Below are 15,155 nucleotides of genomic sequence, written 5' to 3'. Positions count from 1 at the left end.
TTGCCTGCAAAACTGTGCGGAAATTGTTTAGTGTTAGTAGAGGTTTAAGTCGTCTTAGGATCATTCGTTTCGCATATCCTTCCTTTATTTTCAAGGATATGGTGCACTAAAACTTTTTGTCACCCTACCACAAATAAGGTGTTGTTATTTCCCACATTAAATTCAGCATTAATATGCAATATTTTACCATGAAATGCAGTAGAAGTTGTTCATTTGCATAGTTTTTTTATTTACATACTCATTATATTTAAATACTAATACACATTGCGATAAGCATCGCATGTTAGTATCGCTTTATCGCACGCTAGACCCCGTTTAGCATGTGATGATGCCCTAACGCGGCTTGATGAATGACCCGGTTGGTTCTCCATAAAGTATTCAGAATACAATACAGCATTTTCTTGCATGTTCAGTGGGAAACATGGGAAGTGAAAAGCCTTACTAAGCACCAAAGAAAGAAAGAAAGAAAGAAATCAGGACATATTACGACACTCTGGATTAATATATCAGTTAAGGGCTGTAATATATACAGGACTTATGCTCAAAGTGTTCAGTTAATAAGATTCTTGGACACTTCCAAAGTCCAGCGATGATAATTGTCTGGTTTGTTTGCTGAATCAGCTCATTTGAGCTTTTCCTGTTCTTCTGTTAATTAGACGCCAGCCAGTCATCTCATTAATAAGCTTTCAAATCCCTGAATGCAAAACGGAAGACACATTTCACCTTAGTGTGGCTTTCCTAGGGAAATATTTAACCTTTCAATACTGTGCAAAAACATCCGTTTAGAGTCTCACCTAAAGTCATTTTTATTTCTCTGGTCTTTTTCTCCTTGAATTTTTAGAAAGGAATTTATCAGATTAGATAGAACTTTTCTCCTTTTATTCATGTATGCTGTGTTAGAACCAGGCAGATTTTTTAATAGAAAGTGTGTCTGTTTTATTTCTCCCATTTGCTTTCTCTCCCTTCTTGCTTTTATCCTATCTTAATCACTGCACCAGTCATTATTGTTTCTTGCTTATAAGAGAACAGTCATGACCTTTGACCTCACTTTCTGTATGCTATAGCAGGGATGGCAGAATGCCTGTTTGCTGTAAGGGGGGTGGGGGTAGCCAACCAAACTTTGCCCCTATCTACTCTCTCCCTCTCTCCCCCTGCCCCCACTATTATATCTCTCTTCTCCTGCCCTCACACCCCTCCTCTCTCTTTCCCTGCTTTATCCCCTCCCTTAATCTTTCCTCCCCTCATGCTAATCAGTGGCAAGAAGAGGAGAGCAATGATGCCTCAGAACTCATCCTTCCCTTGTCCTCTCCGCAGCCTGGCTCAACTGCTGCTTTGAACCATGGGGCTGTATGGAGTCCCATGCAGTTCAAAGCAGCAGTTGGGCCCAGAGTCGTAGGGAGAGAAAACATAGTTGATACATCATTGCTCCCCTTTTCCTGTCTCGAAACAGCTGCTGCCTCCATGGATCTCCCACAGCAGTTCTGTGAGAGGGGCCAGATTTTGGTTGGGCCATGGACCATCCCATTCCAACCCCTACGTGTTATGGAATATAAAAGGAACATTTCTATCCATTCAAACACAAAGTACATTACATTTCACCTTTGGTTACACATCTGGCTTTCATCTTTCCCCTAGTAGTCTCTTTGCTTTACAACTTCTTCCTGTGGCCAGTCTCACCCTATCACTTCAGTTTCTTCTCTTGTCTCTTTCTTTCTCCAGGCTGTGGGATTGCAATAACTAGGAAAGATACGCCTTGCAGTCATTATCTGCCAGTATAGTCTCTTTAAAACTGCTGCACCATGGATTGTCTTAGAGAGACATTAGGACAGAAAACTGAATGACTCATCAATCAAAAGTCTTTGCCGATCAGGGATGAAGTTCATGCCCTTGTTCAGTGGATAAAATGAGGAATTTGATTTTCCAATGCCAACAGTCCTTCTTCCAAAACCATTTCTAAGGTAATTTTTCAGACAGATTTTTAGCAAATGAATGTGTTTAATGTTGCGCTCGGGGGTGGATCCTTGTCCTGGAGCAGTGGAGAATGACTCCCTGGTAGGGACCAGGAAGCACCTGCCCCCAGGGGATGGAGCACTGGAGGCGACAGAAGGTAGGATGAACTTCACCACTGGAAGTCCGAGGTCCCCTCGGGAGGAGCCCGTAGGGACCTGGGCCACTTACCTTAGGTGGGCCTTGCAGGGTCTCCTGGAGAGATGGAAGTCCGGTGTGCCCACAGACAGGAGAGGAGCGCAGTCAGGTTCAAAACTGGAGGTCAGATGGAGCAGGGAGGACCAGAACATGTAACACCTTCTCTTGTGATTTCCAAATTACTTTTAATCAGTTTAACAACCATTAGGTAAACTGGTTTCCGTTGTCTCATACATTTCGAGTGCAATTGCCTCCCCCACATGGGTAAAAGTACCCATACTGTGACCACAAGTATTTTAATGCACCAGTAAAAAAAAAAAAAACTTGGCAAGGTCAGGGAAGGGAGAGTATCTGCTTGTCTTTAATTTCTAACACAGGTGCAAATATACCTGCTGATTCTCGGGAGCCTTCCTGAGGCACGCCGAAAGAGAAATCTCATGTGTGTCCCTTTTCCATGTAAGATTTTCCAATGCATCAAAAGTATAAATAATAGGGATGTGAATCGTTTTTCAACGATTAAAATTATCGTCCGATAATGTTAATATCGTCTTAAATCGTTATAGAACACAATACAATAGAAATTCTAACGATTTATCGTTAAAAATCGTTAAATCGTGTTACTGCGCACTAACTCGATTTAGTGCGCACTAACTGCAAATGATACAAATAAACACTTTCCAGGTCACTGAAGGTCAGTTAGGAATGAATATGTGTTCCTATTGGCTGGCTGCCCTCTTATCTATTGATGTTACCAAGGTTACCACTGAGGTGATGGTTGGGGGGATGGGAAATGGAACTGGAAACTCACGAACACCAACAGAAAATGAAACAAAGTGTTCACACTTCCCAGGTCAGTAAAGGTCACTTAGGAATGAATATGTATTCCTATTGGCTGGCTGTGCTCTTATCTATTGATGTTACCAAGGTCACGTGACTAGAACTTGTTTGTTTATTATTTTTATTAGCAGGCACGTGAAATTTGCCAATCACAGTGCATTTTAGAAAGGTGGTCCTGGCTGGAACTGTACACAGTTCAAATATATGTAATTGATTGTTGGTAACTTGGTAAGTGTATTTTTTAAGTAGCCACACTGGCACCAGTATGTTTACTTTTCCTCCTACTTAACTCACTAGCTCAGCTTTGTAAGAAGGGCTTCTCTGCTTGTGTGTTACTTTTGTTTGGTGTGAGGAGAGCAGAAACATCAGATCTTTATTCAATCTACTACAGTCATCTCTTATATTAACCTACTCAATTTTTTTTAAATGATTTTAAAAATCAGGAGGGTGGGGGATTTATTTTAAAGGGTCATGGTGGGTTTTAGGGTTGCTTTAGTGTGCCGGTTTCCCTGCCCTCCCCCCCACTGGACCCCAGGTAATATAAGGCACTTTGGGGGGGTTCGGGAGGGTGGGGGATTTATTTTAAAGGGTCGGGGTGGGTTTTAGGGTTGCTTTAGTGTGCCGGTTTCCCTGCCCTCCCCCCCCACTGGACCCCAGGTAATATAAGGCACTTTGTGGGGGTTCGGGAGGGTGGGGGATTTATTTTAAAGGGTCGGGGTGGGTTTTAGGGTTGCTTTAGTGTGCCGGTTTCCCTGCCCTCCCCCCCACTGGACCCCTGGTAATATAAGGCACTTTGTGGGGGTTCGGGAGGGTGGGGGATTTATTTTAAAGGGTCGGGGTGGGTTTTAGGGTTGCTTTAGTGTGCCGGTTTCCCTGCCCTCCCCCCCACTGGACCCCTGGTAATATAAGGCACTTTGTGGGGGTTCGGGAGGGTGGGGGATTTATTTTAAAGGGTCGGGGTGGGTTTTAGGGTTGCTTTAGTGTGCCGGTTTCCCTGCCCTCCCCCCCACTGGACCCCAGGTAATATAAGGCACTTTGTGGGGGTTCAGGAGGGTGGGGGATTTATTTTAAAGGGTCGGGGTGGGTTTTAGGGTTGCTTTAGTGTGCCGGTTTCCCTGCCCTCCCCCCCACTGGACCCCAGGTAATATAAGGCACTTTGGGGGGGTTCGGGAGGGTGGGGGATTTATTTTAAAGGGTCGGGGTGGGTTTTAGGGTTGCTTTAGTGTGCCGGTTTCCCTGCCCTCCCCCCCCACTGGACCCCAGGTAATATAAGGCACTTTGTGGGGGTTCGGGAGGGTGGGGGATTTATTTTAAAGGGTCGGGGTGGGTTTTAGGGTTGCTTTAGTCTGCCGGTTTCCCTGCCCTCCCCCCCCCCACTGGACCCCAGGTAATATAAGGCACTTTGGGGGGTTCGGGAGGGTGGGGGATTTATTTTAAAGGGTCGGGGTGGGTTTTAGGGTTGCTTTAGTGTGCCGGTTTCCCTGCCCTCCCCCCCCCCACTGGACCCCAGGTAATATAAGGCACTTTGTGGGGGTTCGGGAGGGTGGGGGATTTATTTTAAAGGGTCGGGGTGGGTTTTAGGGTTGCTTTAGTGTGCCGGTTTCCCTGCCCTCCCCCCCACTGGACCCCAGGTAATATAAGGCACTTTGTGGGGGTTCAGGAGGGTGGGGGATTTATTTTAAAGGGTCGGGGTGGGTTTTAGGGTTGCTTTAGTCTGCCGGTTTTCTCGCCCTCCCCTTCCCCTCCCCCTTCCCCCAATTTACTAGTAAACTAGTGTGTTGTCTTACACTAGCCAGCCACTACCCCTGTGTTGGTCCTGGACTTGCAAATGCACGTGAGCCTTAAATTTATAAATAAATTGTTTGTGTTAGTAGTGCAAGTATAAGTAAATATAATATTATGGGGTAGCCTAGTGTCAATGGCTAGTGGCTGGCTAGTGGCTACTAGCCACGCCAGTGAGCCACTAGTCAGATTACTAATCACACAGTGACCTGTCACTGACTGACGAAGTCACTCACTAACTGTATTTAACCCTTCTATATATCTTATCTATTAGGTGCTGCTCAGTACACTGCTGTGCCAGCTTACTTGTTGGTACTGGACTGGACTTGCAGCCATAACGTTTTAAAATGTTTGCTGGTAAGAAGAAGAGTGCTACTGGAAAGAAAATTCCAGTCAGTAGGAAAAAACTGCGATTTGATGATACCCCTTCTACTTCAGCGAATGTAAAGGAGCAAGGTAACTTGCAGGACAAGGAAGGAGCAAAATCTGGAAAGGTGAAAGTGAAATCTGTGCGGCAGCAGCAAAGTTTATTGATGGATGAAGTGCTACAGAAAGTGCTGAATAGAGAATCAGAGGACTCTGAGTCTGAGGAGGAGGATGACAATGATGATATTCAGGATGAGGAGAAAAACACCGCCAATGACAGTGATAGTAGTGATGATGAATCAGATGATGGTAGTCCGATTGTCAAAAAAACCACTGTCAGCGCCAGTAGTATCCTCTCTAGTCCTAAACCAGTTGAACTTTTGCAGGTTACTACAAGAACAACTTCTGCTACTTCTACTCCTAGTACTACTACTCCTACTCTGATGACAACACTGACAAGAAATGTCCAGCCTAGAGTAAGGGACAGTAGAAAAACATCTAAGGTTTGGAATCATTTTAATGTTACGGATGATTGGAGATGTGCTCAATGTATCCATTGTAAAAGGATGGTTAGCCGTGGAAGAACTATTGGACATCTTACTACCACCAACATGAAATATCACCTTGAAAGAGAACATAAAGCACTGTTGCTTGCAGAAGAAGCTGCAGGGAAGCCACAGAAGGAAATTACTTCAGAAGATTGTGTGTATGTGAAGCAGAAGCAGTCTTCTTCTTCTCCTCTTCCCCGGCAGCAGCGGCAAGCTACTGTTGAGCAGATGGGGTGGTGTCCTTCTTCAATTTCACAGACTAGGAAGCAAGTAGTATCCAAAGTGGTGACACGACAAATTGCTGTAATGATTGCTGAGGATGATCAGCCACTGCAGATTGTAGAGAATAGTGGATTTAAGAAGCTGATCCATCTTTTAGCCCCTGACTACAAAATTCCTTCAAGAACTACATTTACCCGTCAGGTGATTCCTTCCCTGTACTCACAATGTCGTGCTGAAATGCAGATTGTGATGGCAAGGGCAAAGGGAAGGAGCATACATCTCACCACTGATCTTTGGACTAGTAAGAATGCAACACATGCATATTTGTCTCTAACAGCACATTGGTGGCAGCTGGATGAGGCATTAACTGACAGCACAAGCACAAGCAGTGGCAGTAGCACCAGCAGCTCCAAAAAGCTTTCTCCAGGATACCGGTGGGCTTTACTGCATGCTCAAGTGCTAGACCAGAGACATACTTCTGCAAATATCTTACAGACAATTCAGGGGATGATGGAAGGATGGAAAGGGCTACTTAGAAGCAGTGATATGGAATGTTTAAATGGATATATCATTACTGACAATGCTGCCAATATGATTAAGGCTCTGGAGGATGGTGGATTCAAAGGCATCCGATGCTTTGCACATACACTGCACCTGGTAGTGAGGGATGCGTTGGGGCTAGGTGCCAAGGAAGTGCAAGGTACTAGTCGTCAAGCCCTGAAGCGGTTGATTGAAAAGTGCCGCAAAATAACTGGGCATTTCAATCGCAGTGTGAAAAGTGGGAAGGAACTCAGAGAAAAACAAAAAGCAGTTAGGGCACCATTGCATAACCTCGTACAGGATGTGCCTACCAGATGGAATTCCACCTATCTTATGTTGGAGAGGTTGTCTGAACAACAGACACCTCTGCATGATTTGGCAATGGAATCTGAAATTGGATTGGAAAATCCACTTGGATGTCAGGACTGGACAAACATTGCACAGATGGTGCATGTCCTCAAGCCTTTCAAAGTATATACTGATGCACTGAGTGCAGCTACAGCCACGTTAGGTGATATCATTCCTGTAATATATGATCTGGAGCAGGTATTACAGGAATATCTGCATCAGACAGATTTGTCGAAGGAAGTGTTGCAGCTTGTGAGATGCTTAAAAGAGCAAGTACAGAAAAGGTTGAAACCTCTAATGGAGAAGGATAGCTATATCTTAGCTACTATGTGTGACCCACGTGTGAAAGGCAATGTTGCTCTCAAGTGCAATACTCTTGCATCCTGGACAAATAAGTTGATTGAAATGGTTAAAAAGATTTCAACTCCTCCCACTCCATCCTGCTCAGCTGCTTCCAGTTCCACCAGCTGCTTCCCTCCCATGATGACAACCCATTCTCCTCCCAAATTTCATGAAACTGGTCCTATTTCAATAGCAAGAGCAAAATTTGTCACATTTCAGAGTGGTGGGGCTGCTAACCAGCAGCACCTGCAAGAGAAGGTTGCAGAAATTAATGTGAAGAATTTTCTCTCTGAGCCAGTTGAGAGCATGGAGTCAGATCCCCTGAGATATTGGGCAGAAAAAGCTTCAATGTGGCCTTATCTTACCAGAGTAGCACAACACTTTCTTTCCTGCCCACCCACCAGTGTGCAAAGTGAACGAGTATTTTCATTGACAGGGAATATTGTGAGTCCACTCCGTGCACGTTTGAATCCAGACTTAGTAGAGGAATTAGTTTTCATCAAAATCAACCTTCCGCTGCTTCATAATGTGAAAATTCGCTGTGACTGGGAGGAGGAGTGAGTCTCTTGTCTAGGATGGGGATGCAAGGTCGTTTGGGAACACAGCAGGATGGAGCATTCAGCAGAAGCACTGCCAGTGCCTCATGATAGAACTGCCCCTGCCTCTTCACCTCAGGTGTCTGCTGTGCTGTTATCATCTATCTTGTCAGCTTGATGAATAAGGACTTTGTATGTGCAAGAAAGAAACCTAAGTTTGTGTCTATCAACTGTGTGCGCTTATTTAGCAGCTGTTAGAAAACAGGCAGTTAAAGTACTTTTGAGTTTTGACCATAGTCTCTCTAAGCAGTTAATGTATATCATACTGTGATAGGGGCATGGTTTATTTTTCAGGCTGAGACAGTTTATAGCTCAGCTTACCAAACCGGTCCTGGGGATTCCACAGCCAGTTGGATTTTTAGAATATCCACAAAGAATTATGCATGAAATACATTTGCATATCATGGGGACTCAGTATATGCAAATTTACATCATGCATAAAATCCTGCTGAGTGAGTGGTTATTTATTTGGAAAACCCTGGTTTGTAGGGACCAATTTGTCTCACTCTCTAAATAAAGCCTGACCAAGTAAGTTAGTGCCTAAATCAAAACCATCTCCAGTTGTGTCATGAGTTACCTAACCTCCCTGTGGTCAGTAAAAGGTTTCTCTGGCCGAGATTTAATTATTTCTCCCTGCGGAGCAGATACATGTTAAGTTGAATTTTCAAGTTGCATTAATAAAAAACAGCATTTACGTGTTTACATAAATAGCATATACTTCTTTATATAGTACAACATGAGTAAATCTACACGTGTGAAAAAAGGGATGGTCTAGGTGTTCCCAAGTGGAGGCCAACATTTATGTATGTTAGTCGCTATTTTATAAGAGATTTACTGTATGTGTAGATTTGGCAGCTTTATATTTACTCTCGCTCTTTATCTGGAGTAAGTGATAGTATTAGAAATCTTAACAGTCAAATCATGACTAGGTCGTGGTCTGGGAGAAATGGGGGAAGCTGAGGCTGATCTTGATGAGTTGCAGATGGACTGGATTGGAAACTGAAAGACTAATTGATAACACTGGTAATTTTATTGCTGTGTGCATGTTAGAAAATCTGTTGACTATAAATCCCAATTTATAATAATTTTAATAATTGAGTCCACTAATATTTCTCAAATTTAAAACATTTTATTAACTACAAAACTATAACGAAATTAAATAACACTGTTATAAAAATATAACTTTACAATGACAACATACCAAAAAAAAATTGTGTTTTAGCACCCAGTACTCAAGGATGTGGAGAGGAGAATGGCAACCCGAGAGGAGGATCCTGCTCTGGAGCAGAGGGCAGTGGCATCTCCTCCTCACGAGGCATCTCATGAGGAGGAGATACCTGTGCCCTCAGCTCCTGAAAGGCCTCCTCCATGGCTGACAGCCTCCTCTGCACATCCTTGACATCTGCCCTGATGCTGTTTACTCCCTGCAGGAGCTCCTTCAGCATGCCAAACTGCGCATGTGCAGTACATACGCAGCTTGGAGGAGATCCTGCAAGGAGTAAAGCAGCAGTGCTGGTGCTGGTGCTGCTGGGCCCGGCTGTGGCTGCCTCCATCCTTTGGGCACTGGCAGTGGCACTGGTGGCTGTGGCTGCCTCTTCTTGCCCTGTAAAGAAATGTAAAAAATTCTACATAAGATATAGAACAGGGGTGGGCAGTTATGGTCCTCGAGGGCCACAAACCAGTATTGTACGCACCAGCAAGTTTACAATATTAAAATACATTCAACCCCTTAGTTTACTAAATTGTAGGGTTTTGGAAAAATGAGTTTATAGTCTACAACCTCGGAGAGGGAGAGTGGAGGGATATCATTCTAGATAATTAGAGATAATATTATATAAATATATAACATAACATACATCTATCCCACCCTATATAACTGACTGATCACAAACAATAATTTTGATTTTCTGCCTCAGACAGATACTAGACAAACTACTACTACTAGTACTACAACATACATACTGGCCCTGTGGGCCAAAATACAAGCCATTAAGCCCGTACACACGTGCTACATTAAAAAAAAATGTTTTTCAGTTCATTTTTTAACATGGCACTCTTCTACAGTTCTTCTTCCTCACTCATCCTCTTTCTCCCACTGCCTCCCTCCCCTCTCACAGTGACTAATACCCCCTTCCCTCAGTCTCACATTTATCCCCCATTCACATTTGCAGCATGTTGGTCAATGGTCAGGGCTCAATTATCTAATAATATAATACCTGGCCCACCAGTGATGGTTCGCTCCGTCCTCCTCTGCTGACAGCTACTGGGCCCAGGAAGCCCTGCCTCGTCCCTGCTGGTGTGTGGTTCTGTACGAAGACACAGATCAAATTTCACAGAACAGCAGTTAAAATTTAAAAAAAAGGAATTGGAACTGACACAAACAATATTAAACACAAATTTCATTACAATTAATTGAATAATATTTGTGTACTTGTGGAGTATTCTCAAACAGCCTACCAGGCGAAGGACGCGCTAAAGTAAGGCGGACCTCCTCAAGCCAATCACCCTCGTGAAGTCTCAGATGCCGACCTGAGAATTAGAGGTAGAAAGGAAATAGAATAACATTAATTGATTAATAAATTACTTACAAACACAACATGCCCTGCTAGGTTATTTTTTTATGCAATATATAACATTTAGTAATAAAAAAAAAATTAGCTATCTTTTAATGTGGCATTCAAAATTCCCAAATACAAATCACATCATTTCAAAATGATAAATAAATATAAATAAATATAATACACCACTAACATTATCTCTCACCTTTCTTCTTGAGATCTTCGATCTCACGCGGGTAAGAGGCTCTCCGGCAGAACTCCTCCTGGAGAGCCACCCAGGCTGCAGACTCCCTTTGAAGGTTAGGCCTGCTGCCTGAGGGGGTGTAGAGATGCTCCTCATCCAGGAGGAGTAGCCGGGCTAGGAGGTCCACATCTGCCTGTGTGAACCGTGGCTTCCGGGACCTAGCATCACGATCGGCCTTTGAGGAGGACGGTTGGGCTGACTCCCTATCATGATCCATCTACAATGAGAAAATAAAAAAGAAGATGAAAAAAAGTAAGTTCAGAAGCTCAGACTGGAAAGGGCTGAAGTATCCCACCCTTCACATCCCCCACTGCTGGTATATGGGAGAGAGAAGGGGAAGGGGAGGGGGTGGGGGGAGGTGAAGGGGCAAGCAGCCCCACTCCCTGTGAGGGATGGGAAGGGAGAGCCAGCCCCACTCCCTGGGAGGGATAGGAAGGGAGAGACAGCCCCTGAATGCAGGGGCTGTCTCTCCCTTCCCATCCCTCCCCCCCCCCCCCCACCACTCACCCACACACTATTCACTGGCTGGGACATGGGGGAGGGGAGGAGTCAGGGTCAGGCACTGTGTGCAGGAAGATCACAACACCCCTGGTGCCAGGGTTAGGGCACTGTGTGTGCAGGAAGATCACAACACCCCTGGTGCCAGGGTTAGGGCACTGTGTGTGCAGGAAGATCACAACACCCCTGGTGCCAGGGTTAGGGCACTGTGTGCAGGAAGATCACAACACCCCTGGTGCCAGGGTTAGGGCACTGTGTGTGCAGGAAGATCACAACACCCCTGGTGCCAGGGTTAGGGCACTGGGTGCAGGAAGATCACAACACCCCTGGTGCCAGGGTTAGGGCACTGTGTGCAGGAAGATCACAACACCCTGACCCTTGAAAATAAATCCCCCACCCTCCCGAACCCCCCCAAAGTGCCTTATATTACCTGGGGTCCAGTGGGGGGCAGGGTGGGGAAACCGGCACGCTAAAGCAAACCTAAAACACACCCCGACCCTTTAAAATAAATCCCCCACCCTCCTGCCAGGGTTAGGGCACTGTGTGCAGGAAGATCACAACACCCCGACCCTTGAAAATAAATCCCCCACCCTCCTGCCAGGGTTAGGGCACTGTGTGCAGGAAGATCACAACACCCCGACCCTTGAAAATAAATCCCCCACCCTCCCGAACCCCCCCAAAGTGCCTTATATTACCTGGGGTCCAGTGGGGGGCAGGGCGGGGAAACCGGCACGCTAAAGCAAACCTAAAACACACCCCGACCCTTTAAAATAAATCCCCCACCCTCCTGCCAGGGTTAGGGCACTGTGTGCAGGAAGATCACAACACCCCGACCCTTGAAAATAAATCCCCCACCCTCCTGCCAGGGTTAGGGCACTGTGTGCAGGAAGATCACAACACCCTGACCCTTGAAAATAAATCCCCCACCCTCCCGAACCCCCCCAAAGTGCCTTATATTACCTGGGGTCCAGTGGGGGGCAGGGCGGGGAAACCGGCACGCTAAAGCAAACCTAAAACACACCCCGACCCTTTAAAATAAATCCCCCACCCTCCTGCCAGGGTTAGGGCACTGTGTGCAGGAAGATCACAACACCCCGACCCTTGAAAATAAATCCCCCACCCTCCTGCCAGGGTTAGGGCACTGTGTGCAGGAAGATCACAACACCCCGACCCTTGAAAATAAATCCCCCACCCTCCTGCCAGGGTTAGGGCACTGTGTGCAGGAAGATCACAACACCCCGACCCTTGAAAATAAATCCCCCACCCTCCTGCCAGGGTTAGGGCACTGTGTGCAGGAAGATCACAACACCCTGACCCTTGAAAATAAATCCCCCACCCTCCCGAACCCCCCCAAAGTGCCTTATATTACCTGGGGTCCAGTGGGGGGCAGGGCGGGGAAACCGGCACGCTAAAGCAAACCTAAAACACACCCCGACCCTTTAAAATAAATCCCCCACCCTCCTGCCAGGGTTAGGGCACTGTGTGCAGGAAGATCACAACACCCCGACCCTTGAAAATAAATCCCCTACCCTCCTGCCAGGGTTAGGGCACTGTGTGCAGGAAGATCACAACACCCCGACCCTTGAAAATAAATCCCCCACCCTCCCGAACCCCCCCAAAGTGCCTTATATTACCTGGGGTCCAGTGGGGGGCAGGGCGGGGAAACCGGCACGCTAAAGCAAACCTAAAACACACCCCGACCCTTTAAAATAAATCCCCCACCCTCCTGCCAGGGTTAGGGCACTGTGTGCAGGAAGATCACAACACCCCGACCCTTGAAAATAAATCCCCCACCATCCTGCCAGGGTTAGGGCACTGTGTGCAGGAAGATCACAACACCCCGACCCTTGAAAATAAATCCCCCACCCTCCTGCCAGGGTTAGGGCACTGTGTGCAGGAAGATCACAACACCCCGACCCTTGAAAATAAATCCCCCACCCTCCTGCCAGGGTTAGGGCACTGTGTGCAGGAAGATCACAACACCCCGACCCTTGAAAATAAATCCCCCACCCTCCTGCCAGGGTTAGGGCACTGTGTGCAGGAAGATCACAACACCCTGACCCTTGAAAATAAATCCCCCACCCTCCCGAACCCCCCCAAAGTGCCTTATAATACCTGGGGTCCAGTGGGGGGCAGGGCGGGGAAACCGGCACGCTAAAGCAAACCTAAAACACACCCCGACCCTTTAAAATAAATCCCCCACCCTCCTGCCAGGGTTAGGGCACTGTGTGCAGGAAGATCACAACACCCCAACCCTTGAAAATAAATCCCCCACCCTCCTGCCAGGGTTAGGGCACTGTGTGCAGGAAGATCACAACACCCTGACCCTTGAAAATAAATCCCCCACCCTCCCGAACCCCCCCAAATTGCCTTATATTACCTGGGGTCCAGTGGGGGGGAGGGCGGGGAAACCGACACGCTAAAGCAACCCTAAAACCCACCCTGCTATGGCCGGCGCCATTTTCCTTACGAAAAAACGATTTGCGACAGGAGATCGCTCCCAGACCCCCGCTGGACCCCCAGGGACTTTTGGCCACCGTGGGGGGGCCTCCTGACCCCCACAAGACTTGCCAAAAGCCCAGCGGGGGTCCAGACATTCACCACCACCTAATAATAATGAATTATTAATTCAGTGATATAACAAATCATTTAAAAAAATTGAGTAGGTTAATATAAGAGATGACTGTAGTAGATTGAATACAGATCTGATGTTTCTGCTCTCCTCACAGCAAAGAAAAGCAACACACAAGCAGAGAAGCCCTTCTTACAAAGCTGAGCTAGTGAGTTAAGTAAGAGGATAAGTAAACATACTGGTGCCAGTGTGGCTACTTAAAAAATACACTTACCAACAATCAATTACATATATTTGAACTGTGTACAGTTCCAGCCAGGACCACCTTTCTAAAATGCACAGTGATTGGCAAATTCAACATGCACTAGCATTTCAGGTGCCTGCTAACAAAAATAATAAACAAAGAAGTGCTGATCATCACATTACTTTTTTTGTCAAGCTTCCAACTGTTTCCATTTCACATCCCCCCAACCAATGCCATTACCTCAGTGGAACCTTGGTAACATCAATAGATAAGAGCACAGCCAGCCAATAGGAATACATATATTCATTGCTAAGTGACCTTTACTGACCTGGGAAGTGTGAACACTTTGTTTCATTTTCTGTTGCTGTTCGTGAGTTTCCAGTTCCATTTCCCATCCCCCCAACCATCACCTCAGTGGTAACCTTGGTAACATCAATAGATAAGAGGGCTGCCAGCCAATAGTAACACATATTCATTCCTAACTGACCTTCAGTGACCTGGAAAGTGTCTATTTGTATCATTTTGAGTTAGTGCGCACTAACTCGAGTTAGTGCGCACTAACGGGGAGTTAGTGCGCACTAACTCGGGTTAGTGCGCACTAATCGGAAAAAACGATTTTTAACGATTTTTTAACTAAAAAATCGTGCCTAAGACGATTTTCTTGCCCTGCCACACGATTTCTATCGTTAAGACGATAAGGAAAACGATTCACATCCCTAATAAATAATGGCCCAAAAGCTTTTTCATTAGAAGGAAAGTTCTAGAACAAAGGATCACCATGCTGGATTGGCCACTGCTAGAAACTGGATGCTCGGCTTGATGACCTTGGTCTGACCCAGCATGGCAAAACTTAAGTTCTTATGATTCAGTAATAGTGTAAGGAAATATTTTTTCATAGAAACAGTAGTGCATGCACAGCACAGCCTTCCCATGGAGAGATAAAGTCCAAAATGATGAAAGCTGGGGGCAAGTTGTCAGGGTCACTAGGACTTGAACTGGTGACCCTAGAGCAGTGGTCCCCAAACCTGTCCTGGAGGGCCACAAGCCAGTCGGGTTTTTGCGATATCCACAATGAATATGCATGAGAGAAAATTTGCATGTTATGGAGGCAGTGCATGCAAATTTTCTCTCATGCATATTCATTGAGGATATCCCAAAAACCCGACTGGCTGGTGGCCCTCCAGGACAGGTTTGGGGACCACTGCTCTAGGGTCACCAGTTCAAGTTTGGGGACCACTGCCCTAGAGGGTTGAGACTGGGAAGCTGCAATGCAGCCAGTTGCCAGGTAGCTATATATGATGTCAGAAGGTCCC

General features: G+C 46.1%; 1 long non-coding RNA gene across 2 annotated transcripts; it reads right to left on the bottom strand.

Moving 5' to 3' along the window:
* Positions 1–9,270: 9,270 nt before the first annotated feature.
* Positions 9,271–10,205, bottom strand: LOC115099845. 2 transcript variants are annotated; one of them, XR_003858897.1, is made up of 3 exons: positions 10,184–10,205; positions 9,943–10,032; positions 9,271–9,329 (listed from the first exon to the last, which is right to left on the bottom strand). It is a non-coding gene; the product is annotated as an uncharacterized LOC115099845 (long non-coding RNA). The 2 variants fall into 2 exon arrangements; XR_003858898.1 differs by having other exon boundaries at positions 10,158–10,203.
* Between the last annotated feature and the right edge of the window lie 4,950 nt (positions 10,206–15,155).

This window comes from Rhinatrema bivittatum, chromosome 10, assembly GCF_901001135.1.
Source record: "Rhinatrema bivittatum chromosome 10, aRhiBiv1.1, whole genome shotgun sequence".
NCBI classification, from domain to species: domain Eukaryota; kingdom Metazoa; phylum Chordata; class Amphibia; order Gymnophiona; family Rhinatrematidae; genus Rhinatrema; species Rhinatrema bivittatum.
This window is presented reverse-complemented; position numbering and strand designations above follow the sequence as displayed.